The sequence below is a fragment of the Peromyscus maniculatus genome, chromosome 3 (genome assembly GCF_049852395.1).
Source record: "Peromyscus maniculatus bairdii isolate BWxNUB_F1_BW_parent chromosome 3, HU_Pman_BW_mat_3.1, whole genome shotgun sequence".
Lineage (NCBI taxonomy): Eukaryota > Metazoa > Chordata > Mammalia > Rodentia > Cricetidae > Peromyscus > Peromyscus maniculatus.
This window is the reverse complement of record NC_134854.1, coordinates 141,886,810-141,914,309: the sequence shown is the minus strand read 5'-3', so window position 1 is coordinate 141,914,309 and position 27,500 is coordinate 141,886,810. Positions and strand designations below refer to the sequence as shown.

At 49.5% G+C, this 27,500-nt stretch overlaps 1 protein-coding gene across 1 annotated transcript in view; it reads left to right on the top strand.

Moving 5' to 3' along the window:
* Nucleotides 1-321: 321 nt before the first annotated feature.
* Nucleotides 322-27,500, top strand: part of Wnt5b (Wnt family member 5B) — a 109,503-nt gene continuing 82,324 nt past the window's right edge. Inside the window, exon 1 of the mRNA XM_076567781.1 lies at nt 322-461. The gene's annotated coding sequence lies outside the window, so the exon portion shown is untranslated. The remainder of the gene's footprint in view (nt 462-27,500) is intronic.

Below are 27,500 nucleotides of genomic sequence, written 5' to 3'. Positions count from 1 at the left end.
GCGCTGGAGGCAGGTGCGGGGGCCGGTCCGGCGCCGGGGAGGAGCCCTCCGGAGGGGCGTCGCGCGCGGCCGCGGGCTGCGGGGGGCGGGGAGGCGGCGCGGGGCGGGGCGCAGGCGGCGGAGCCCCGGGATTGCGCGCCCCGCGCCGGCGCTGCACTCGAGCCGTGGCCACCAACCGCGCCGCCAACTCGGGGCCGCAACTTCCCGGGATCCCGCGCTCCAGGCCGGTGGCGGCGCCCGGACGGACGGCGGGGACCCCGCGTCTCCTCGGGCCCCGAGCCCGCGTCGCCTGCGGCCGAGCCCGAGCTCCGGGCGCCCAGCGCCCATCAGGGCAGACCCGGCACTCCGGGCGGGCAGGCTCCGGCCGCCGATGAGGAGTACCGGGCGGCTGCGCGAGCGGCCCCCGCGCTGAGCCGAGGCTGCCCCGTCTCGCGGCCGACCCGACGCCGCAGCCCCCGCAGGTAAGCTCCGGAGTCGGCCCCGCGCCGGCCGAGGGCGCTGCACGGCCAGGTGGCGGGAAAGGGGCGCGCGGCGACCGACACCGCGGGCTGCTGCGAACAAAGCTGGGGCCGCGCGCGGGTGCCTGGCGCGGGCAGGTGGGGCGCGGGCGTCCAGGGGCTCCGCGCTCGTCCGGCGTGTGGCCAGGAGAGGGGCTGGCACCCGGGGCGCTGCGCGTCTCTTCTCCGAAGCGTGAGCCCAGAGCTGCTGTGCCTTTCCCAGCTTGGCGGGACCCAGCTGCAGTTTTTCCGCGCGACTGTACCGCACGGAGTGTCTCCGACAGGTACCGCAAAGAAGTGACTTTAAAGTTCCTGCCCCAGGCCAGAGCGGGAGATGCTCCTTCGCATCTCTCTCTCCATCCTCACGGGGCGCCCCGGCGGGTATCTGGCCCAGCACTCTTGGTCAGACTCAACTTTCTTGGGTATTGCATCCTTACAAATCATTGTTGGATACTGCTCACTTTGCTTCTAGAACGATCGGTTCTGTTTTGCAGGCAGAGAAACTGAGGTGGCTCAGGCCCAGGGTGAGTTACTCAGTGAGTTGATGGGGGAGGAAGCATTTGCCCTCCACCAGGTCTTTCTTCCCTGCTTTTGCTACCAGGCCACGTTGGCAAAGGTCTCAGCGGTTGCCACCCTGGGCAGTTTTAGTGTGGTACCTGGAAGATAAAGGCCCGGGGTCAAGTTACCAGTCTCCCGAACTGCTCAGGCCACCGTGGAGCCCAGGCCACCCTTTTACCGGAACTGTGACCATGCTGTCAGTATAGGAGTGGATGGAGAGAGCAGGCAGGCAGGGGCTTACTCCTTGCCAGATACCAGCAGGCAGGCCCATGTGGGAGCACAGGACTTCTGGAGTAGGAGGTACACTCTGAAAAAGCTGGAGAAACTTCCCCGGCACCCACTGTTGCTGCGTGGATCCGCATGGAGGCTTGCTTATTTATCAAAGGCGAGACCCTGATCTCAGGCACAGGCTGGGGATGCCAGTCCGGCAGCCACAAGTCTGGCCTGGCAAACACTCCATCTTGGTGAAAGCCTGGGTGAGGGGAAGGCTAAGTGATGGTTTTCTTTTATTTCAAAATAGTGGCACATCTCTCTTTGACACACGATTGATAGTTATAAATAACAAGGAGGAGGCGCGTTTTAAAAACCAATGCCTAGAGACCCTGAGGGCCAGGGTGAGGATAAGGCAGTGTGGAATCTTCATGGGATGTGAGGGGCAGGAGCCCAAGGAAGGAGATGTACCAGGGCTCCTAACCAACAGGTGGCTGACACCGTGAGGGGCTGTGAGAGACCTCCTTTAGCCGTTGTTTTGGTTTTGTTTTCTTTTAAGGGTTTCCCTGTGTAGCCCTGGCTGTCCTGGATCTCGCTCTGTAGACCAGGCTGTCCTCAATCTCAAAGATCTGCCTGCTTCTGCCTCTCGAGTGCTGGGATTAAAGGGGAATGCCACCATGCTCAGCCCTCTTTACCTCCCCAGCTCCCCTTCTCTCTCTAAAGTCAGAGGCTCTGTGACACAGTGTGGGGACTTGTGTGCCAAGGGAGCCCATCCAGGCGTGGAGGAGCCTGCTGGCTCTTTCCCATCTGTGGAATTCCCGAGTTCCCAGGCCTGGATCCTCTGAGTATTTAAGTATGTGAGTGATGGTGTTTGCTCAGGCTGTTTTGAACTACAGCTACCTCTTTAGTGCTTGGGTAGTTGTGACACCTTCTGGGGTTTCTTATGGGGCCAAAACAATCCTTTGCTTAAACGCTTTCTGTCTAGAAAGCTTAAAGCTAAAAGGGCAGGCTGGAGTGTAGCTCAGGGGTAGAGTGTATGCTTACTGTGTGTTTCAGAACAACAGAGAGAGAGAGAGAGAGAGAGAGAGAGAGAGAGAGAGAGAGAGAGAGAGAGAGAGAATATTCCCAAAGTTGCTGGTAGACATGTACTGTGAAAAGAAATCAGATCTTGGGTTGTCCGCCTGTGTATTTCATCCTTCTCTTAGCCCAGTGGCAACTGAAAGATTTTGCTTGTTTGCAGTCTGGGGCTGGAACCCAGGGCCTCGAGCATGCCAGGCAAGTGCTCCGTGTCTGAGCTCATTCCTAGCCCAAATGGATTTTAAAACGATTTGGTTGTTTGTTTTTCTTTAAAGGGGAGGCCAGCCTGGTACGTTGTGACTTTAACTTCTAGGATGGCTCTGGATTGTTCCATTCCGACTTCTGTGGTGTGGCACGCGGGAGCAGTCCACGATCCTGAGTTTGCTCTCCTGGTTGCTTGTTTAACCACTGTCATTTGTCTCCTTGACAAGTCCTCAGCATCCACACCTCAGTACAGTGCTCAGCATCCACACCTCAGTACAGTCCTCAGCATCCACCTCAGTACAGTCCTCACCATCCACCTCAGTACAGTCCTCAGCATCCACACCCCAGTACAGTCCTCAGCATCCACCTCAGTACAGTCCTCAGCATCCACACCCCAGTACAGTCCTCACCATCCACACCTCAGTATAGTCCTCAGCATCCACACCTCAGTACAGCCCTCAGCATCCACCTCAGTACAGTCCTCAGCATCCACCCCAGTACAGTCCTCAGCATCCACCTCAGTACAGTCCTCAGCATCCATCCCAGTACAGTCCTCAGCATCCACCTCAGTACAGTCCTCAGCATCCACATCTCAGTACAGTCCTCAGCATCCACATCTCAGTACAGTCCTCAGCATCCACATCCCAGTACAGTCCTCAGCATCCACACCCCAGTACAGTCCTTAGCATCCACACCTCAGTACAGTCCTCAGCATCCACATCCCAGTACAGTCCTCAGCATCCACACCCCAGTACAGTCCTTAGCATCCACACCTCACTACAGTCCTCAGCATCCACACCTCAGTACAGTCCTCAGCAACCACATCCCAGTACAGTCCTCAGCATCCACACCCCAGTACAGTCCTCAACATCCACATCCCAGTACAGTCCTCAACATCCACACCTCACTACAGTCCTCAGCATCCACACCTCACTACAGTCCTCAGCATCCACACCTCACTACAGTCCTCAGCATTCACTTCAGTACAGTCCTCAGCATCCACATCCCAGTCACATCCCAGTACAGTCCTCAGCATCCACACCCCAGTACAGTCCTCAGCATCCACCTCAGTACAGTTCTCAGCATCCACCTCAGTACAGTCCTCAGCATCCACCTCAGTACAGTCCTCAGCATCCACCTCAGTACAGTCCTCAGCATCCACACCTCAGTATAGTCCTCAGCATCCACACCTCAGTACAGCCCTCAGCATCCACACCTCAGTACAGTCCTCAGCATCCACCCCAGTACAGTCCTCAGCATCCACCTCAGTACAGTCCTCAGCATCCACACCCCAGTACAGTCCTCAGCATCCACCTCAGTACAGTCCTCAGCATCCACACCTCAGTATAGTCCTCAGCATCCACACCTCAGTACAGTCCTCAGCATCCACCTCAGTACAGTCCTCAGCATCCACACCCCAGTACAGTCCTCAGCATCCACCTCAGTACAGTCCTCAGGGGTTCCGTTGTGATGTAATAAGCAGCGGTTGTATTTCAAGTCTCTCAAGACTTTTTGAACGGTTGTAGATATGAAAATCCCCGTGTGGCGAGAGTGCTGGAAGCCACGTATCCAGGCATCCGAGGCTGGTTTCTGTTGAGCATTTTCAGACTGTAATGGGAGTCCAGATAATCGAGGGCATAGGGACGGTGACCAGCACGAAGGCCTGACCCTCTCTCTGAGACACTCCTCTGTGCTTCTCCTAGCAGCGTGTTGGTGGTGGAGTCCCAGAAATGGACCTCTGTGGATTCAGTTCTGGCTGGGTCTTTCCCTTCAGCAAGAAACACCCATGGTGCCATAGAGCAGGTGACTGCCCTGCTCTGCCCAAGCTGTCGCCACCCCTGGGCAGCTGTTTACCTGGCTAAATTTAAACCTCCGCCCTCTGAATCCCAGCCTGACCCTCTGGCTCACCGGCTGCTGTGACCACTGGCCGGCTGCTGTGGCTGCGTTTCCCGACTTCGTCCCTGTGGTTACAGTTTGGTCTTTTTGTGTCCTGTGAGTCCTCTTTCAGGCTTTCTAAAGTTGGCCTCTCCCCTCCCTGCTTCTCCACCCCTGTGGCTTTCTTTTCAACTCTTCCCTGCCGGCTGATTTAGAACCTGGGTCAGTACTGGTGGGAGCCTCGCCCTGACACCCTTCCAGAAGCCATGCATGAAAGTTTCAGGAAAGCTGCTTTCAGGCTGCTACTCTAAGCCCTCAGGGGCACTGACTATAAGTCACTCTCAGCCCTTGTCAGGTTCTGGGGTCCCCTCACTCACTATGGTGCTGGCAGCCCTAAAAACACTAAAGGCATTTTTCTGAGTTTGGCACACCCAAACTCCAGATCCCAAAGAACTCACCTGTCCTGTGTAAGCTGATTTTTGCATCCTTGTTTTCCCTTGGATTTCTGCCCTTTTCTCTGTTTTGGAGATGGGATGTGCATTATATCATCTCTTCTTTGGCACTTACTTTCCATAACTTCTGTTCTGACCCCTGTTCCTCTACATGGCTTTGCCCTTGCAACTTGTGGAAGTTATGGTGCTGTGGCCCCAGCTCGGGTGGGAGGCATTGCCAGTGGCTGTCCAGAGGTATGCGCCACTGGAGGTGAGCAAGGGTGCTGAGGAGAAGGCCTGGGCTTGTCCTTTCACAGTTACCATTTCAGAAAGCATGGTCTCACGGGCACGTTTTGTGGTCACACCTCTAGAGACTTAGGTGGGTCTCCGGATCTGTCCTAGCTGGGATCCCTGTGGCTAGGTGGCATCCTGAAGATTATGGCAGGGCTCTTTGTCTATGGCTTCAGATGACTTGGAGACAGGCACCTGTTTTGTTGTTATTGCTTATTGGTTTTGCAACTTAGGCACCTAATTAGGGGATTTAAAGCTTAACTAAAGTTAAATCATTTGTCTTTGAGTTCATCCTTTGAAAGTTTTCTTCTCAGTAGCTCCCTTGAACTCAGAATACAAACTCCTAAGCACTTGTCCTTGTCCATGTGACTCACAAGCTCAGGGTGCATCTAGCCAGGTCTGCGGGCAGTGACTGAGTTTGGGTTAGAAAAGCTCAGAAAGTTGGTTCACCAACTGCATCCTCCACAGCTCACCGCCGGTTTATCAGCAGATGTCAAGTTAGAGTTGCCGTGAGTCCTGCTGGAGGGCAGAATTGAGCAAATCTTTACTCAGAATTTCCCGAGAAACTTCTCAACTATGTTGAAAATAGTAACAGAGCACAGCATAGCACAGGACATCATAAAGCTGTGGTGGCTGGGCTGGTGGTGGTCCTGATGTTGCTGATCCTCACTGCACTTGCTCACATCATGAGGAAGCCCAGAGCTCAGAGTGGGAGGCACTTAGCCGCTGTGCCTCTGGGCTGTGCCTCTCCTGTGGGCCGTTCTTGAGCCAGTGGACAGATGTAGGAAAGAGGCTGGTATGCCAACTACCCTCTCACCCCAGAGGGAAGGAGGCTGCCGAGGCTGGGGAGGGCGGAGCACAGCTGAGATGCTGTCACCAGTGTATCTTTACCCGCATTTGTTGAGAAGTTTCTCTTGGGAAATTTTGAGTAATGAGTTACTAAACACTCTGCAGACATCTTGTTTGGGGTCCGAGACCATCAGTCAGGGTAATGAACTCTTAAAGAGATGTTGTCTAGGAGCTGAGAAGTAGAGGCCCCCCAGTAGGAGCAGGAGCTGGTGTGTGGAAGGTTGGGGAGGGAGGGGGACTCTGAATGATACACCCTGAGCCAGGAGCAAGAACAAGCTGGGGTGGGGCTGGAGAGATGGTTCAACAGTTAAGATCACTTGTTGCTCTGGTAGAGGACCTGGGTTCAGTTCCCAGCAACCACATGGTGGCTCGAAACCATCTGTAACTCTAGTTCCAGGGGAGCTGATGCCCGCTTCTGAATGCCAAGGGCACCAGGCATGTACATGGTGAACATACACATATGTAGGCAAAACAGTCACACTCATAAAATAAAAAATAAATCTAAGAAAATGATAAGTAAAGCAAGTTGGAGCCCCAAAGACTGAGGCCAGGGCTCCATGGTACTTCAGTCGACTTGGGTGTGAAACCCCATGAAACTGCCATCACCAGCTATATAGTCTTTGGTGAGTCAGGGCAGATGACTTCTTTTCCTCAGCTTCCATATTTGTATGGAAACAGTACCTCACACCTATGCTGTGTGTGACTTCGAGGCGGGTTGTGAAGAACGGGGTGTGTACGGCCCTTTGGCCATGCCTGGAGTTCTGCAGGACTCGTCCCAGCCCTGACAGTGAGGTCTAAGGACCACTTTCTTGGCAATCTGCTTCTCATTCAATCTGCATTCAAGATGGAGGCTGCTGGGGCTGGAGGTGGCTCAGAGGTGGAGAGCTTGCATGAGGCTCTGATTTCCATCCTCAGTAGTGCAAAAACAAAAACAAACAAGAAACAACAATAAACAGACAGAAAAAGAAACAAAGAAGAAGATGGTAGCTGCTCAATTGGTTTCCATGCTGTAGTCGAAAGTTTTCTCCAGTCCCTCCCGACCCACAGTCCCTCAGCTGCTTATAAAATAATCATTCAGAGGCTTAATATTATTTACAAACTGTATGGACTATGGCAGGGCTTTTGCTTGCTAGCTCTTATATCTTAAATTAACCCATTTCTATTAGTCTATGTTTTGCCACATGTTCCGTGGCTTTCCCGGTCTGCTTGGAACCACATATATTCACAGCATACAGAAAGACATCCCCAGCACCATGCAGCACTCTGCTGGGAACCACATATATTCACAGCATACAGAAAGACATCCCCAGCACCATGCAGCACTCAGGAGCCCTGCTGCCTGTACCAGCATACTGTTAACACTCAGAAAATGAGGACCAAAAAGCTAGTTAGCACAAGAGGTAAAGGAGCTTGCTGCATAGCCCGGATGACCGGCGTTCAGCCCAAGTAAAGATGGAAAGAAGAGAATTGGCTCACTCCAACACAAATGTCCTCTGACTTCTGCTTGTGAACACACGCGTGGACAAACACACACACCCCAACTGTGAAAGGAGGCACAGGACCTACACCTGACCTGGAAGTACATCCCCACCCAGAGGCATTTATAATTTGTGGTTTTAAAGGTCATGCCGAAACCTTGGAAATGTCAAGGAGCTGGCTGCTGTTGGGAACTTCCTCTAGAAGCTACACAGTGAACACAGAGCTGTTCAGACACAGAGCAGGGTCCACCAGCTTTCCCCACATCTAGGGGGATGGACCAAATCTTTCAAGTTGTCAGGGCCCAGATAAGATTCTTTAACTTGTTGGGGCCCGGGGGCTGTGTCCCCCACACTGTTCTTTACCTCGAGTCTAATAGGGTGGTTTAAGGACTTGGCCACTATCAACAGATCTTAGTTCTCTATCATTTAGTTCTATATCATTTCCACTGCTATGCATGGAGACTTTTCACATTTCCTGACACTGTTCTCTCCACTTTTCAGCAACCTAAGCCACAGCCAAGACCTAGCACCACGGCCAGCCATACCCCTCACTGCCTGCCTTCTACCTCCCAGGCAAGCCGCATTCCACACACCCCTCACCGGCTTCTGACACCTCACACCCCTGTGAACACCTGTCCTCTACCACAGTCTGAGGCTGTCTTGTCTACTTATCAACACATGCTACAAAGCTGCCCCCACCCTGTGTTTTTATTGTTCTCCCCCTCTTCCTCAAAGCTAAGCTGTATCCGAGCTAAAAGTGCAAAATACATGTGCTATTTGGCTTGGGTTTTGGCATTTGTTTGAGACAGGGTTTCACTGTGTTGCCCTGGCTGGCTGGCTGGCCTGGGACTCACTATATAGACCAGGCTGACCTTGAATTCACATAAATCTTCCTGCCTCTGCCTCCCAAGTTCTAGTCCTCACTCTGTAAAAGCAAGCTCCAGGCACCTGTTTCATCCATAATAATGGTAATGCTCGACTAAGTAGAATAAGGCAACACCCTTGATCACCATGTCCTACGGTGACCTTGTGTGGTTTCCTTGGAAATGTCCTGATTTTTGCCAAATGAAATATTTAGAGTGTCACTTTTATGCTGGGCATCTGTTGACTAAGCGTTTAAATGGATGTAGGAGAGTCCTAGCAAAGGCATGTTGCTCCAGGCTACCTGGACCCAGAGGCCGGAGGATCAGCAATCAGAAGTCTAGGATGTCTGCCCCTGAGTTAAACAGGGTCTTGGCCCTGGAATGAACCAGCACGCAGTCGCTGCCCTATGCCTGACTCTGGAGTTGGTCGGATGGAGTGAGGTGGTGTGCCTGGGGGTAATTCATAACCACCAAAGGTGCCGCTCCTACCTGGAGGATGTGTGGAATGGAAATGAGAGCCAGAGGTTCCTTTCAGTCCACTGACAGAACACAGCCCCAGGGGGTGCGGGTGACTCATACCTGGCACTTGTCTTCTTGTTTGTGGATTTCTGGGAGTGACTTTGAAAACTTTGTAGAAGCTTGTCTGGTGAAGTGAAATAATATCCCAGAGAATGAAAAGAAGTTACATTCTCAAGCCAAGGCGCCCCCAACCTACTTAATACTTGACTGTTCCTCTGCCCTGTTGTCAGAAAGCGTGTCGGATAGAATGTCATTAACACTAACATGGATGTCTTTGTCGTGATAGAGGAGGTCTAATAAACCGAGTCCTGTGTGTCAGGTGCCAGTGTGAAGAGGTGGCCTTGGGCAGATTACCCAAGCCCAGCTGACCTCGACCTCCCCACCTGTGAGCATCCTTCCAGAGCCGGTGTGAGAAGTAAATGAAGGGAATCCCGACCGCTCGTGCAGCATGCCCACGGGGCTTCGATCATAGAAAGTGCTCAGGAAATATTTGCCGTAATCACGCTCCTGAAAAACCACAAAGAATGCCATTGTGTGGCGGGCCGAGAGTCGGCTACAGTGTAACAGCAGCTTGCTTGCTGTGTCTGGGAGGCAGGGTGGTGTTTCCATCCTTAAACAGGCATTAATAAGCTCACAGATATGTCAGTTCCATGGTGATCTGACCGAGGTAGCCCTGCGTTTTCCATACATACAGCTTGTTGCGCTGTGACCAAATCAAAGACTCTGGTCAGGGCCTTCGTGGACAGCTTGGAGTGGACCCTTACAATGGGGCTCTGGGACACACGTTAGGAGTTGTGTGGCCCTCTTAGGCTCAGCCTCAACACTGTCTTGTGTAGATGGATCCCCTCGGATCTCTGACCGGTGGAACACACGTGGGCTTCCTTCCACCATGGAGGGCCTCCTGTGTTCTCTGTACCTCTTTCTCTGCCCTGTCCTGTCTTGCCATGGAGTGCAGGGTTGCTGCTCTTTGAGGGCAGTGGTGGGGATCCAGCCAGGGCCTCAGTGCATGCTGGGCAAATGTTCTTCATTAGAGTATCCCCAAGCCCCCTTTCCTGTTTTGGTAAACTTATTGACATGTAACTGACATGCAGAGAAATCCACACATTGGAAGTGTGTAAGTCAATAAATTGGGACAAATGTATGTACGCATTAAACTATCCCCTCAGCTTCAACATCCTTACTTCCCCAGTAAAGTCCCCTTTACAGCCTAGCACATACTACACACCATGACCCCAGGCAGCTGTGTGCGATTTGAGTCACTACAGTGAGTTAATCTTACCTGTGCAAAAATTCAACATCACTTGAATCACCAGAACTGGCGGTTTCTCCTTTGCTGTTCAGCTTCTTTTGCCTGATGAAATGTCTGAGACCTATCTGGGTTGTTACAAAGTGGTTTGTTCCTTTTTATGACCAAAATTTGCATATTATCTTTTCTATTGGTTGTTCCAGATTGTTACAAGTCTGTGGTGTGTGTGTGTGTGAGTGTGTGTACATACTTGTATGTATGCTTGGGTGAGTATGTGTACATGTATGAGTGTATGTACTTGTGTATGTATACTTGTGTGTGCTTGTGTGTGTGTGTATACTTGTGTGTGCTTGTGTGAACGTGTGTTTGTGTGCATGCTTTACAGACCATAGACAGTAGCTGTCCTCCTCAACTGCTCTCCGCAGTTTTGGAGACAGGGTCTTTCACTGAATCTGGATCTCACTGACTCTGCTTAACTGCCTGGCCAGTGCGGTCCAGGGTCCTTCTACTCCTGGCTGCCAGCACGGGGGTTCCAGGTGTGCTCTGCCATGCCCAGCTCTTTCTCCTGGGTGCTGGGAGTCTGAACGCAGGTCCTCGGTGAGGCAAGCGCTGCCTGAGCCCTCTCCCGCCTAGATCTCTGTCTTTTCATTTCGACGGTTAGTCTACTTTCATTAAACGCCACTTTTGGACTTTTTGCTTTGAGCTAATTTTAAATTTATAGAAATATCGAAAGAATAGTACAGAAAAATTTTACATACCTTTCACTTAGTTTTCCCCAATATTAACATTTCACCTGACAACAGTACATTTCAATGGGAAGTTAACATTATAACAGTGTTGTTGATGAATTCCTGGCCCTTATTCCAATTTCAGGAATTTTTCCCAAATGTCTTTTCTCTGGCTCCAAATCCAATAAAACATCTCATACTAAATTCAGTTGCCATGTTGCTGTGGTTGTCATCATCTCTGGTTCCTCCTCCTTTGACCAGGCCTCCCTATGTAGCCGAGGCTAGCCTCAAACTCAAAATCCTGCTCTACCTCAGTTTCCTGCATGCTAGGATTACAGCTCTCCCCTGGAATGCCTAGCTCTTGTACATTCCTTATTTCTTTAGCATTTATTCATTTATTTTTGGTGGGTGCACCCGGGTAGACATGTGGAAGTTAGAGGACAGCTTCGCTCCAGGAGCTGGTTCTCTCTTTCCCCCACGGGAGTCCCAGAGCTAGCCCTCAAGCCCTTAGGCTTGGCAGCAAGCACCTTTACCCACAGAGCCATCTAGCTGGCCCCTCCTCTTCCTCAGTGTGGAGACACTGGACATCTAAGCTGTAACAATTACCCTTACTTACCCTGGCTCCAGCCCCCCCCCCACCCCTGTTGTGGGCCTGGAACCTAGGGTCTTGTGTATATTAGGAAAGCAAGCAAGCTATCGCTGAACTACACTCCTAGCCCTTACCCGACATTTCTGAAATGTACACCTGTAGAGTGTTCCTCCTTCGGTTTGCATTTGTATGTTTCTCAGGACTCAAACACGGTTATGCCAACATGCATTATTCCTGCGGTGCTGGCTTTTAATCATCTGATGGGGTTTTTGCATGGATTAGTGCAAGTGTACCGTGTTGTTCATTTGTTCATCTGTTTTCCTCAGGTTTTTGTCTCTAAGTGCATGCCCTTCGCTCACACCTCTCTGTAGACACATTCTGCAGATGTAACTGACGGCGGTAAAATTCCCTCTCCGTGTCTTAGTACATTGTCATATCTTGATGTCTAAACGTTAATATTTTTGCTTTGGCCAGTTGCCTTTTAATTTCGAAAAGCCTTCATATGCTCACATTTTCAACTCTCGCTCTTACCCGGACATCCATCCATCTGCAGCCAATGAATATCCTTTCTCAACACCCCCGTGGGCATGGCTCTCCTGAAGCAGCCTCTCATCTCATTTACCTGGAAATGTCTTTATCCCATTCTTGGTTTTTGAATTATTTTTTTTTCCGGATGCCAAAATTATTACATTCCCTTTCAGCACTTTACAGATGTTATTTCAAATCTCTGTGGTTTCTGATGAGAAGTCTGTTGTCCTTCTCAAAATCACTGTTCCTACCTATCCGCTCCTACTGCCTCCACTGTGTGTGTGTGTGTGACAGAAACACACACACACACACACACACACACACACACACACACACACACGTGCAGATGCCAGGGGGCAATGCTGGGTGTCTTCCTCAATCTCTCTCCACCTTATTTTTTGAGTCAGGGTCTTGCTAAACGTAGAACTTAGCAGTTGACTAGGCTGGCTGGCGGTGAGCACCATCACCCACCTTGTGCCTGCTTCCTGGCTCTGGTATCCAGATGTGTACTGCTGCATCTGAATTTTTTTCCTCTGGGTGTTAGAGATCTGAACTCAAGTGTTAGCATACACTTTACCAGCTAATTTACCCATGTAGCCCCTGCTACCTCTACTTCTAAGACTTTATTAATTTAAATTTAATTTACATGTCATTTAAATAAATTTAATAAATAAGTAAATTTAAAATTTCTTTTATGTGTATGGGTATTTTGCCTGCAGAGGCCAGAAGGAGGTGTTGGTTCCTCTGGAACTGGAGTTACAGATGGTTGGGAGCAGACATGTTGGTGCTGGGAATCGAACCTGGGTCCTCTGAAAGAGCAGCCAGTTCTGTTAACCACTGAGCCCCCTCTCCAGCCCCCAGACTTTATTAACTTTTAGCAGTTGATCATGATGTGTCTCGACGTGGTTCTTTCTCACTTGTAGCTCTTACAGCCTCTTCAGTGTGTAAGTTAGTGGCTTTAGTAAATTGGTAAAAACTTTGACAGTTATTTATTTGTGTAGTTTTCCTTCTCCATTTCCACCCTCTGATCCTGACACTTATTTAACTACATGGATGGGTTAGTTCTTTCACACAGGTTCCTAAAATTTACTTTCTTTCTCTGTGTACGCGGGAGGGATGGTTGTGTTTGCACATGTGTGCGCATGCACACGGAGGCCCGAGATTGGCAGTGGTGTCTTATTTTTTAAGACAGTGTCTCTCACTGAACCTGGAGTTCACGGACTCAGCTAACCTGGCTGGCCAGTGAGGCTTGCCTCCAGTTCCCCCGCACTGGGATTGTAGGAGTGTGAGATCACACCGGCTGTTTTACTTACATGTGGGGAGCTGAGCTCGTGTCCTTAGGCTGGGCAGCCAACGCTTTCCTGTCTGCGCTGTCCCCCAGCCCCTCTGGTGATGATCTGAGTACTGGGCATGGAGCTCATCTGTTTCTAAATTCTGGACTTTGGTTAGGCCTAGTGGTGCGGCTGCCCAGGACCTGAGGCAGGATTGCAAGTTTCAGGCCAGGCTGGGCAACTTAGTGAGACCCTATCATGGAATAAACTAAGACTATATAGCTAGGTGGTCGAGTGCTTGCCTCAGATGCTTAAGACCTTTGATGTCCCGTATTGAAAAAGCAGAGATAAAGCAAACCCCTCTGGCCTCTTTAGCTTTTTTGGGGCATCTTGATTTTGTTTTCTTCTTTGGCTGACAGTTGGGCTGCTGGCTCATCACTTTGTGTCAGTGTGGCCTGCTCTGACCCTTTGCCACTGTGGAGCTGTAGAAAGCACAAACATCAACCAACTCCACAGGACACAATGTGTCTGGAATTTTATTGTAGCAATAGGAAGCTGACTTTGCATCCTCAGGTTCTAGTGCTGAAGCCATAATCCTCGTGACTGTATTTGTTTTGTTTTTTGAGATAGAATATCACTACATAGCCTTGGGTGGCCTAGAACTCACAACACAGACCGGGCAGGCTTGGAACTCACAGAGATCTGCCTACCTCTGCCTCCTGAGTGCTGGGATTAAAGGCATGTGCCACCATGCAAAGCCAGTGTGACTATTTGGGAGCTTTGGGGAGGTAATGGGTTAGATGAGCTTGAGATTTGGACCCTGCTGTGGTTTGGTTGTGATTTTAGTCTTTCCGAGGTCATGTGATAGAAATCTGGTCCTCAAGCCAGGTGGTGGCGCACGCCTTTACTCCCAGCTCCTGGGAGGCAGAGACAGGAAGATCTCTGTGAGTTCGAGGACAGCCTGGGCTACAGAGTCAGATCCAGGACAGGCACCACAACTACACAGAGAAACCCTGTCTTGGGGGAAAAAAGAAAGAAGAAATCTAGTGGGTGGTAGAACCTTTGAGAGGTGTGGCCTAGTATTAGGTAATCATGTCATTAAGGATTCTGCCCTGGGAAGGAGGGATGCAGTTGTCATGAAGCCACCTGAGATCCTGAGAGAGTTCTTACAAAGAAACCCCTTCTGTCTTCGGCCTTTCCATGTGACCTCTTCATATAAGTGGCAAAGCCAAGGGAGCCCTCACCAATGGCCAAAGTGATGGGGTCACCTGATCTTGGTCTTTAATCCTATAGAACAATGAGCTAAGTAAGCTTTTTTTCTTTATATATCACCCAGCCTTTGGTATTTTGTTATAGTAATGGAAATTAGACTCCTGTAAGCATTGTGATGGGGTTGGTACTCTGATAAAAAGGCACCCCCTCTCTTCCTTCTCCTTCTTATTCTCTGCCTGCCTCTCCCTCGCTGCTGTGGGAGAGGTCAGAAGAGGGCACTGGATCGATCTCCTGGAACTGGAGTTCTAGGCAGTTTGTGAGCTGCCGTGCAGGTGCTAGGAACTGAACCTTGGTCTGCACGGCAGTGAGTGTTCTTAAGTACTGAGTCTTCAGTGCGGGAGACCATCCGTAAGCCAGTGGGGAAGCCCTCACCAGACCCTAGTGCGGGAGACCATCCGTAAGCCAGTAGGGAAGCCCTCACCAGACCCTGACCAGGCAGACATCCCTGACCTCGGGCGGCCATAGTTCTCTAGGACTATGAGAAAGCAGTGTTTTGTTATGGCAGCCTGAGCAGGTATGATGTAGTTTTGATTTGATTTGCATTTCCCAAATGGTTAATAAGGAGCAATGGGTGTAGCTCATTGTAAGCTCATGCTTAGGTGGTATGCGTGAGGCCCAGGGTTCCATCCTCAGCACCACACACACACACACACACACACACACACACACACACACACACACACACACACTCACTCACACACACACACTCACACACACACACTCACACACACACTCACACACACACACACTCACACACACACACACACTCACACACACTCACACACTCCCTCCTTCCCTCTCTCTCTCTTCCTTCCCTCCTAATGGTTAATAATGTTGAGTCTCTTCAGGGCTAAAGGCCTTTTACATATCTTTGGAGAAATGCCTGTTCAGATCACCCATGTTGTTTAGTCTTACCATGGAGATATCACGTATATGATTTGCAGGTACCCTTTTCAAGCTTCTCAAGTTACTGGTTTGGGGTTCATTGTTCAACTGAAGACAAGTTTGAATAGTACAGACCCCTGGTGTAGCTTTCTCCTCTGTTACTGACAGGAAACAGCCTGCATGTGCTTGGAAAATCAGATCCAGCATGATGAATTAGCAAAATGGAAATCTTCTAATATTCAAGATACTGTGTGTGTGTGTGTGTGTGTGTGTGTGTGTGTGTGTGTGTGTGTGTGGTCATTAATTGGTATCCTTGAGGTTTCTAGTCTGTCAGAGCCTGGGGACTTTCCTTTGGGACAGATATATTGGGCTACTGGAGTGCTTGCTTGAGCGAGGCTCCTGCCTAGGGCCGGGTCTCGGGTGTTCTACACCACAGTTAGTGCCTTGCTGCGGGTTTAGAAGGCTAAAGAGGAGCGGAAAGCCCTTCAGATACACAACTAAGCTCTTTGCAATCGAAACCAACGTCATTTTCTACAGTGACGACTCTTCTCCTTAACTCAAAACAGTGCAGACTAGCATGGCACGTGTTGGTTGGTGGTGGTGGTTTTTGCTGCTGAAGCAGAGCTCGGCCTCGTGCATGTTAGAACGTTCTGCAGCAGAGCTGTATCCCAAGTCCTAGGTATGACTCTTCTGAAGAAATGTGAATTGAAAGTTTAGTTTTGAATTTCATGGTGCCCCCTCAGATAATGGGAGCCTGTCTGAGATCACTCAAACTTCTGTGGAATGTTAGAATCATGTCAAGCATTCTGAAGATCATTTCTGGTATCCCGTTCTAGTAACAGGCTCGTCACTGCGAGGTGAGTCACATCTGTGCCAGGTTGCAACTCTGTGGGAACGCATTGTCCTGGAACAGCCGACAACTGATAGTGCGTAACGTGTGTGTGTGTGTGTGTGTGTGTGTATGTCACATTTGTCTGTCCAATAGTGAGGATATTGAGGTGGACAAGCCCCAGTGTGAGGGTGTCAGGACTTAGGACCTAGCTGTGTGGCCTCAGGCTGTCGTAGACGTCTCAGGAGTGACCGTTCGTTTGGGTGTCGTGTGCGTGACCATCTCATTGAGCAGTGTGAGGATCAAATGAAGTACTGGGTCAGAGGGCATCTCGGCACTGCAGTCGATTCTGCATGCCCAGCTGGCCTCTGGAGTTGACCATGGCATTGCACGTCAGGAGGTGAGAAGTCTGGCAGGCCAGAGCTGCTGATCTTGTGTGCACAGGGCAACAACAGGCGGCAGTGCTAGAGGGAGGGAGAGACTTCTCCTTCCATCTTTGGCTATCCCACTGTTTGGCTCCCGAGCCCTGGGTTGTTTCTGTACAGCTCGGGCTCACGGAAAACTCCGAGGGCCCCCAGCTGTCTGAGGTCTGTGAGTACTTCGTTACATGTCAGGCTTGAGAGCTCAGCCTTGTTGCAACATGGCAGACCCACTTCCTCTTTACCGTCTTCCTGTCCACAGCCCTGGGGATGCGTTTTCTGTCAGCCACCCAGTGCTCAGCATGTCGGAGTAGCCTGAGGTCTGGGCCTTGGGAGGGCACACAAGGTGAGGTCGTTTAATACATTCCTGTGGGAGCTGCATTGGCTCCGGCATACTCGAGGCTTTCCTGGGAGGAGAAATAAAAGGCCTTTTTAGGACAGATAACTGGGCAGTGTGGCTCACACCCACACCATGCACTACATGCAGAAGTGGGGACTTTCCCTGGGTCTGGCTCTTAGAACGGGAATGAAATCTGTGCCCCGAGATGCCATGGAGCCACGCCAGGACGCGGCGTGTGTGCTGCCGTCTTGAGCTCTGCCGAGGCGCTCCTGCAGTGATGCTCCATCCTGCTGCCTTGTTTCTAGTCAGTGACTCCTCTGCCCACTGTCCTCCCTGACACCAAATCCCCATCAGGTGTCAGGCAGCAGGCCTCGTCGTCAGCCACTCTTGCCCTGTGGTGTAGCTGCTGCTGCAGCACACTGTGGTTAGCCCCCCGGCAGCCCCTGGCCCTAGCCTGGTGGTGAAGGCATCTTGCTCAGGTGGCTGGGAACCAGCACCCTTGGTAGAGCACCCGCCGACCCCCTGTACACTGCACATCAGAACTTGCGAAGGCTAGATGGCCAGGAGCTGCTCGTATGTATGGGAGTTGGCTATCGTTGGCTACCTCTGGCCAGCCTGCCACCATCAACCATCCCTTATCCGTTTCCCTTTGTACTGTTCCCTCAATCCTGTTCAGTGGGGGCAGGCTTGCACACACACACACACACACACACACACACACACACACACACACGCACACATGCGCCAAGATGCTGTAACACCGGGGTACCTTGGACACAGGCTGTTCAGTGTACGATTCCGCATGGGTGTGGCAGGATGCTCTGACACCACCAAGGCCTTTTTTTGCCCTCTAAGAGTTTACATTTATACACGAAGCATTTTTAAATTGCAGAGAGAGCTCTGATGGAGACAAGGTGGAACCAATTCCAGGCCAAAGCCTTGGGGAGTCACTCAACGCTGGGCCTCAGCATCTGTCTCTACAGGAAGGTTTGAGAAGTCAGTTCTGAGAGTTTTGGGGGGCTATTCAAGAACGGAATAGTTTTCTTTCAACGCAGGTATGTGATCTTTGCAAATGGTAACAAAGCTATAAGGGCATGAGTACATCTTTTTCAGGGCTTCACAGGCAAGTGCCCCACCATCCACCTGCACCCCATGTTCATCGACACTTTCCGTTTGGACTTAGCTACTAAATAAACGGTGTTTCTAGTTACTTCTTTCAGCCTAGAGACTCCGTGTGAAAAAGAAATACTGAGCTAGTAAAGACAACAGGAACTGCGAGTTCATCACCCTGAAGATGCCTTTGGCGTCACGCTGTGCTCTGGCGTTGTTTGTTTGCTTGGCTCTCCAGGCTAGTCTCCAACTCACGAGCTCAAGTGACCCATCTGCCTCAGTCGTCCTAGTAGCTAGGGGCTACAGGCTGTGTTATACTTTTATTTTCTGTACTGCAAAGGAAGTCAAGAAGTGTCCGTTACCTACCAGACTGTACCTTTACGATAGTCCTTTGATGGGGACTGGAAACGTGGCTCTGTGGTTAAAAGCACTTGCTGCTCTTACAGAAAGACCCAGGTTCGGTTCCCAGCACCCACGTATTGGCTCACAACCATCGGTAATTCCAGTTCCAAAGGGATCCTAATTCCCCTTTCTGACCACAGCACCAGGCACACACGGGGTACACATGATAAGGCTAAACACTCATACACATATAAATAAGTAGATAGATAGATAGATAGATAGATAGATAGATAGATAGATAGATAGATAGATAGATAGATAGACAGACATGGGGTACACATGATAAGGCTAAACACTCATACACATATAAATAAGTAGATAGATAAATAAACAAATAGAATTTTAAAGATTATCCTTTGAAAAGTAGGTTAGTCATGTAATCTCAGTGGCTGTGGTCCGCTTCACTTTCCAGGGGTCCCCATTGCTCTTGACTGCAGAGACCCAGCTCCATCTGCCTGCGGAAATGGTCCTTTCTTGGTTCCATGAAGCTGTCAGTTGCTGCTTTTCAGAACAATAGGGAATTTTGGTTGTTCTGATTGTGAACCTTTGGTTCGTTGGTGTACGTTTTATATTGTTCTGTTGCCTTGCCTTCTATGAACCAGTAAACCCCGAATCGTGGCGTCTTGGAAGATGCAGCCATTGAAGTCAGCCTGGATAGTGCCCGCAGTGTGTGTTACTTTACTGAAGTGAGTCTGTAAATACCTGTGACCCAGTTCTGTCACTGGGGACAGTCACAGTTCTGTGGTGAGTGATTTGTCTGGCAACACTGAAATTTGCATTCTGTGGTAAAGCATGTGTCTGCCTGACAGAGCCTTCTGAGGACTGAGGCTTCATCAAGGATTGTGGGAATGAGTCAAGGTTCTCACACTGATGACTTCTGACCGGTTCCTGGCCTGTTCTACATTCAGGTGGGAAGTTCTGGGGCAAGAATTCAAGGATTCACCCACCCAGGGAGTAAGAGCCCAGAGTCACAGAACAAACCGTTTCCGGGCAGGCATAAGGCATGCTGTCTGAGCATGAAAGGTAGCTGTGGCTCTAGGTCTGGTGGACTCAAACCTGGTTACCTGTGTGACTGGACTAGCAGCTCCTGGACTCAAGGGAAGATGGAGAGAACTGCCTGGGGCCATGCTGAACTGGCTGTGGCGTGTCTATCCCGGAAGTGGTAAACAGGGCACTGAATGTCTTCAAAGAAGTTTGGCAGTGAAGGATAGAAATTGGGTAGAAACTTGAGGGGAAGCAGAGGCCAAAGGACACTGGGAGGTGGGGTGTGACAGAGCATAGACACGTGATAGGGGTGTGACTGGAGGGGAGACAGGTGGTGCCCCTAAACCTGTAGTCACTCATGCTAAGTGGGTGATTACAGGTGACTGGCTCCTGGATCTTCTTCTGTCAGGGTGCTTCGGCATTTCCTCTTCCTTTGCCCCACCCCAGCTGTCTAGATCTCCGTTTTGCTGTCCCGAGGTCATGTTGTGCTTTTTTAAAACAATACTTTTATGTTTGATTAACATACACATGCTATGCACATTACTGGGGTTCTCTGAGGCATCGGGGATCCTTTTCTATCATCCTTACCTTACCATACTTCCCAGCCCTTGAGTAATCACTGGGCTGTATTCAGCTTCCTCATATGCACGGGGACATGAGATATTTGTCTTTCGTGTTTAATTAGTTCACCTAACATAACATCCTCTGGTCCCGCCCATGTAAAGCTAAGGGTTTCAGCCTTCTGCAGGCTGAACAATACTCCGGGGGGCACAGCTACCACCTGCCATGCTTTCATGCTGGACCCCCCACCTTTCACCTAGCCCACTCGCCACAGTTCCTTCTCCTGGCCCCTGGGGTCCTGAGGAAGCAGACTTCTCACACCAAGAGATGGAGGCTCTTCTTCTGGCCTCCCGATCTCCATCTGAGCTGTTCTTGGTACCCAGGAGTGTCCAGGACGTCCTCATGCTTTGCATCCACCACGAGCTTCTGTGCCGCCTGACCAAGGCTGTCTGGGCTGTCTGTCTGCCTGTATGTTTTCTGTACTGTTTCTCTCCCGATGTGAGTGACCTCTGTGCTTCCCACTGACCCTCGGTCCTTACCATCACACTCTTCCCCGAAGCTGCACACCGTCACCAGCTCATGATCTTGTTAGGATAAATGTCAGCACACCCAGAGCCCAGTTACACTTTTATTATTAGTCCCAGCCACTGACTGATCGATCTCTGTCCACAAAGCAGCAGGTTTTAGAGCTGAAAGTCAGGCTGGGATCACGTAATCCAGCCCAGTTCAATGTGAACTCCTCCCTTGAGGCTGCTAGGTATTTAGTGATACCCCTCACCCCCAAAATGATGGGAATGTTTGAGAAATGATGATTTCACCAAAATTAAAGATTCATTTTTCTTTTCTTACCACAGACACTACTGTGATCCTACACAATGTGAATTCCCCCCCCCACCATACTTGTTTATACTGTGGAATTTTTTCCTCAAAGGAAGTGGCTGAGGTGATCCACTGCCAGGTCAGAGGGGGCCAAACTCTCAAGAGCTGAGGCTCTGATGCCACCTTGAGTGGCTGTTGCTATGGCAGTCACATTTGGAAGCCTTTGGCTCTGCTGTGGACTACTTCCTAGGGAAAAGCATTCTGCACTTTCCCAGCTGAAAACTGAGAATTGGATACACAATGCAGAGTCAGCCCGTTACCACGGACCAGACAGTGCAATACCTGCCCATCCCCGAGAGAGGATGTTCCATACCCTTCCAGATTCTGTTCTTCTGCCCACACCTCTTACATAGATCAGGCATCACAGCCTCAAAGATCCATGTGCTGCCCTCCTGAACAGGACGCCTGAATTAGCATGCTCGTGGGCTTCTGCCCGTGGCCTGCTGCTGTGTGCCATACCCTTCTGCACCTGCAATCTTGTGACACCACTGTAGGGTTCTTGTGATCCTGCCCCCTGCCCTCCATGGGCATGTGGCAGTCTCCTCCGAGCTCCCAAAGATGCTTGCACATGGAACTTCTTATAGAAAACATTGCACATTCTGGTGTAAACATGCTCAAGCTATTCAAAAGAACCCCTCTGTTTATTACTATGCCCAGGGCAGGTCTGGGTGAATCTGTGTCGGATGAGCACATCCTCCCCGATGAAGCTGCCAGGCAGGGTTGTAGTAGTAACACTGCCATGTAGGGAACCCACAGATTCAGGACAGATGGCCTTTGAGGAAGGACTCTGAAGAAACCACCAGATTGACTGTAGGAGGGGAAACTGCCAGCGGGGAGGAAAGTGAGGAGGACAGAAGCCCAACAGGGAAAAGATGCGGGAACCTCATTGCGGTGGAGGGGTGCAGAGGGGAAAGAGACTGAGCAGAGGATCAAAGGGGAGGGCCACCTACCGGGAAACCACTGGCAGGAAGGTGCTCAGGGTGTGGAGGGAGGCCCTGGCAGGCCCAGAGGCATGGTGCCCACCTGGCTTGCGGCTGCCCCGGGGTGCTGGGACTAGGCCTTCACTCAGAGGCCTGTTCCATGCCTAGCCAGACGTTGGCCAGCTCTCACACACCTAAGTAAGTCCATGCCCAGAGCCACTGCCTGAAGAATACATTCATTCAATCCCAACCACCCCACTGCAGCCCAAGGACTCTGGATACGATGGACCGTGGCTCTGATCTCCTGACACTGGCTTGGAGGCTTGTGGCTGAGAGGCTCTAGGGTGTTGTAAAGTGGATTCTAACTCTGTTCTCTCTCCTGACTGACTGAGAGGCTGGCCATGCCCCCGACCCCGCTAAGTTCCACTTCGCCATCTGTTACCTAGAAAGAAGAGAATTTCACACATCAACCTGAATGTTGTGAAATGAATATAGAACATTTTCCTGCAGGAAATGCTCCACCAGAATGGCTCTCCTATGGAAACTCCTAATGGAGTTTTTAGTGCTGCTTCTTCTCATCGATGATTCATAAAATTTCTGTAAAGGAATGCATAAAGTGAAACCCAAATAGTACCTGTAAAGAGGCAAATGCTAAGAAATTGCAATTTTAATTAAAAACCTTAAAGATGTAGAATGTGTGAAATAGCAACTTATTACCTTACCTCTTTGAATTCTTTGAATTTGATGTGGACATATTATATGGCAAAGAATTGGGCACTGAGTCTGTCCACACCTTTTCTGTATATAAAAGGGAAGTTTAGTATGCTACCTATTAGGGCAAACAGGAATAATTGATACCAATAATAACATGGCATTTATATTAAATTATAGGGCTGTAGTTCAGTGGTGGGACACTTAACAAGTATGTGTGAGACCCTAGGTTTCATCCCCAACACTGGGAAAATATTAAGCTGAGAGTGGTGGGTCGCACTTAGAATCCTTGCACCAACACTTGAGAGGTGGGTAGGGGGAGAGGGATCAGGAGTACAAAGTCATCCTCAACTAGATAGCAAGGTGTGTGTGTGTGTGTGTGTGTGTGTGTGTGTGTGTGTGTGTGTGTGTGTTTGGTAGTTTCCCTAGTTGCAGTCTGAGTGTGTCTTGTTCCTGGAGGACTGTGGTAGGTGATTCATGCACTTGGCAGCAGGAGGAGGCTTCTGGTGATGAGAATCATTTCCCAAACCCCTGGAGGATTCTGTCTGCTCCACTGATTCACATTGCAGGGTAAAATCCTATTGCCTACAACTTAACCATCAAACAAGGGTTCAAAGCCAGGGGAGGAATTACATGCCTACAATTCTAGCACTTGGGAGACTGAGCCAGGACGATGAAGAATTCAGGGCCAGCCTGAGCTACATAACAAGACCCAGTTGGGGGAAAAATGAAGAAAAACTAGAACCAATTCCATTAAAATCAGGAATAAGACCGGGCTGTCTGTGATTTCCCACTCCTTCTCAAATGGTGCTCAAAGCAATAAGAAAAGAAAATGAAATTAAAAAGATACAAATGGGAGAAGCCAGATTTTGCCTTTTTGTAGATGATATGATATTATACATAACAGACTACCAAAATTCTACCAGAAAACTTCTAGAAAGGATCAGTGACTTCCATGGCAGGATACAAACTCAACCTTTACCCTCTTTTGTAAGGGGATGAATTTCATTCAAGAGGGCAGAGCCATTGTGGCTCAGTCCTTCTCCAAAGGTTCTGCCTTCTAAGACTATTGCTTTGTGGGCTTAAGTTCCAATCTGTGAGTTTTGGAGGGACACATACACACTCAGACAATAGTCCTACCACAGGCACCCCTGGAATTCATATCCTTCTTTGTGCAGGATAAAATTATTTCACCCCAGAGACCCCAGAAGTCTTCATTTGCTCCAGCACCAATTCAAAGAGCTCAAACCCAGAACCATCAGATTTGAGTGGAACGTGAGTCAGGTGTATCCTGGAATAGTGCTCTTTAGCTGCAAACCCATAAAGTCTCCCTGTCATCTGCTTCTAAAATACAGTTGTGAGCAGAGGTGGGGTAGATTTCCCATTGAATAATAGTTCCCAACTTCAAAATCTAGCATAGCAAACAACATGAAAGGTCGATTTTATTTGTTTTAGAGAGGTTTTTTATTATGTAATCCTTGGTGACCTTGAATTCACATTGTAGCCAGGGTGGTCTTGAATTCCCAACATTTCTCCTGCCTCAGCCTCCCCAGTGCTGAGATTACTAGTGTGCACCACCATGCCTGGCAGCAATCTTCAGGGTCAACAATAAGATAAAACAAGGCTGGAAATGCAGCCTTTGCCTGGCATGGATGAAAGTCCAAGTTCAGTTCCCCATACCTCCCATAATCCAAAAATCTAGAATATTTTTCAGCTCTGTGCTTCACTTTCTGGACATATTGGGAAGGGATGGATTGCACTTTTTTAAGTAACTTGTATACTGTTGGATTTTAAATTTTTTTCTCTAATTAGGATCATATATATATTCATAATAGGATCATATATATAAACATTTCCAGTCTAATTAGCGAGAAAGAGGAGGGTTTATATGAGCGAGAATTGTTGAAACCAAGGTTGGATAAAGCACAGGGACAAATAGCCAAAAGAATGGAAACACATGAACTATGAACCAAAGGCTGAGGGGCCCCCAACTGGATCAGACCCTCTGAATAGGTGAGACAGTTGATTAGCTTGATCTGTTTGGGAGGCATCTAGGCAGTGGTACCAGGTCCTGTGCTCATTGCATGAGTTAGCTGTTTGAAACCTGGGGCTTATGCAGGGACACTTGGCTCAATCTGGGAGGAGGGGACTAGACCTGCCTGGACTGAGTCTACCAGGTTGATCTCAGTCCTCGGGGGAGGCTTTGCCCTGGAGGAGATGGGAATGGGGGGTGGGCTGGGGGGAAGGGGAGGGGGGCAGGAAGGGGGAGAACAAGGGAATCTGTGGTTGTTATGTAGAACTGAATGGTATTGTAAAATAAAATAAAAGGAAAAAAATTTCCAGTGCTGGGGATCAATTTCAGGGCCTTTTGCCTGCTAGACAAGTGTTCTACCCCTGGGATGCATTCCCAGCCTCATAATATATTTCTAAGCTACCTACTTGTGTCTGTCTCCTTACCCTACTGTAAGAGCCTGGGTGACTGTGTTTCTAGCTCAAAGCTGGATGTAATGAATGACTTGACTACATCTCCAGAATCAGAATCCTAATCTGTGCAACTGATTTTCTGCATAAAACTGAATGCTAAAATCTGCCTTTCCAAGCCTCTTAGTTAGAGCATGGTATTTTCTGTTTGTTTATTTGGTTTTGTTTTTTTAAGACAGGGTTTCGCTGAGTAGCTCTGGCTGTCTTGGAGCTCATTTTGTAGACCAGGCTGGCCTTAAACTCACAGAAACTCGCCTGCCTCTGCCTCTACCACCACACGGCAGGGCACGGTATTCTTCACTGTGGTAGTTTATATTGATTGTCAACTTGACTGAACATAGAATCACCCTAGAGACAAATTTCTGATCATGGCTGTGAGAGATTTATTTTCTAGACTAGGTTAATTAGGTAGGAAGACCCATCCTAAGTGCTGGACTAAAGAATAAGTAAAAAGCCGGCTGAGCAATAGCATTCATCAGCATTTCTTTTCTGACTTAAATGCAAAATGTGAGCTACCTCAAGGCTCTGCTGCTATGATTCCCTCCCCATGATGGACCATATCCCTTTAAACTTTAAGCAAAAGTAATCCATCTTCCCTTAAGTCTCTTCTTATCAGATATTTATCTGGCAACAAGGATTGAAACTAATCTAGAAAATTGGTACCAGGAGTGGGGTTGTTGCTGTGATAAACCTGACCATGTTGTTCTCAGGCCTTTGGAGCTAGTTTGCAGAAGAAATTATGGGAAGGTTTGCAATTGTGGGCCACAAAACCCCCACCATACTTCAAACAGAAATAAATGGACCATTTTGGTGGGTGATTAGAAGGCAAGAATGCTGAGAAAAACACCAGTAGTGGAGGCCTAGTTCATGAGGCTTCAGAGGGGAACAGGGGTATCAGGAACTGTCTAGGGACTATTCCTGTGGTATTCTGGCAAAGTTTCTGGCTCCATTCTGCCTGTGTCCTGAGAACTTGAGTGATGTTGAATTTAAAGGAATGAGCTAATTTGTTTGGCAAAGAAATTCCAAGACAGGATAGCATTCAGTCTGTGTCACGTGGGTACTCACTGCTCTCATCGGTTCTATAGTGAGAGGACAAAAAATGGATCAAAGAGATGAGAAAAATGGGAAATTTGATAAGGAACGGTGTGTTAACATGTTCAAACTTTAGGACAAGGAGGGGGCTGGATAGATGGCTCAGTGGTTAAGAATGCCTGCTGATCTTCTGGAGGACTCAGTCACCAGCACCCATGTCGGGAGACTCACAGCAGCCCCTAGCTCCAGCTCCCAGGGATCCATGTCTCTGGGGACACCTGCACTTACATGCACATACCTGCACATGAATGCACACCAATACACATAATTAAAAATAAAATACATCTCGTGTTTAAAAACGTTTGGAACGTGGGAATTCCATCTTTCCTCCTCCTTTCCCCCAGCGTCCCCTTGTTCACGTCTCAGTGAACACTGACTGAGCACTTGCTGTGAGCACCACTCTTGGTGCTTAGTTAAGTCCCCTAATCCAGTAGGATGAGTATGAGCTCCGGTGTCTTCACTTTTACACTACACACCAAAGTACCACACACTGGTGGCTCCAGGTCTGAGTGTGTTGCCTCATTGTCAGTACTGGAAGCTAGAGATCCAAGAGCAATGTGGTAGTGGCGCTGTTCCTGCCAAGGGCCATGAGGGCCACCCACCCACCTACCCAGGGCCCCTTTCCTCTGAGGCTGCCTGGCCATCATGGGCACGGTGGCCTATAATAATTTGTTCCATCCCACCACCTTCATATGGCGTTCCTCCAGTGTCTCTACCATCATGTTTCCGTGTGCCCATCTGTGTCTTCTTCATTCAGAGGTCAGAGGCCAGAAGAGAGCGTAGGGTCCCCTGGAATTGGAGTTACGGGGGCTTGTAAGCTACCACATGGGTGCTAAGAGCCAAACACAGGTCCTCTGGAAGAACAGGGTGCTCTTAACTGCTGAGTCATCTCTCCAACTCCTCAATTGACTGTGTTTTAAAAATACTGGTCATTCTAAGTCAGGCCCCACCGAATAACGGTGTTATAATCTGGTGATCTCTGCAAGGCACAGTTCCCAAGTGAGATTTGCATTCAGAAGAACTGGAAGCTACAGTGTCTGCACATCCTTCTTGGAAGATGCAATGCTCTCATGACAGCTCTGTCTCCCTGGCCTTCAGCATCTTCTCCAGTCTCTTTCCGCTCACTGGTCCTTTAGCATTTCTCTTAGCACTGGCCCTGTCATGGTGTGGGGTTGTAACCACATCGGTTAAGGATCTTGGCCAGCACTGTCTTTTCCCTTTTTGTTCTTTTTTTTTTTTTTTTTTTTTTTTTTAATTTTTTGAGACATGGTTTCTCTGTGTAGCTTTGCACCTTTCCTGGGACTCACTTGGTAGCCTAGGCTGGCCTCGAACTCACAGAGATCCGCCTGCCTCTGCCTCCTGAGTGCTAGGATTAAAGGCGTGCGCCACTACCGCCCAACT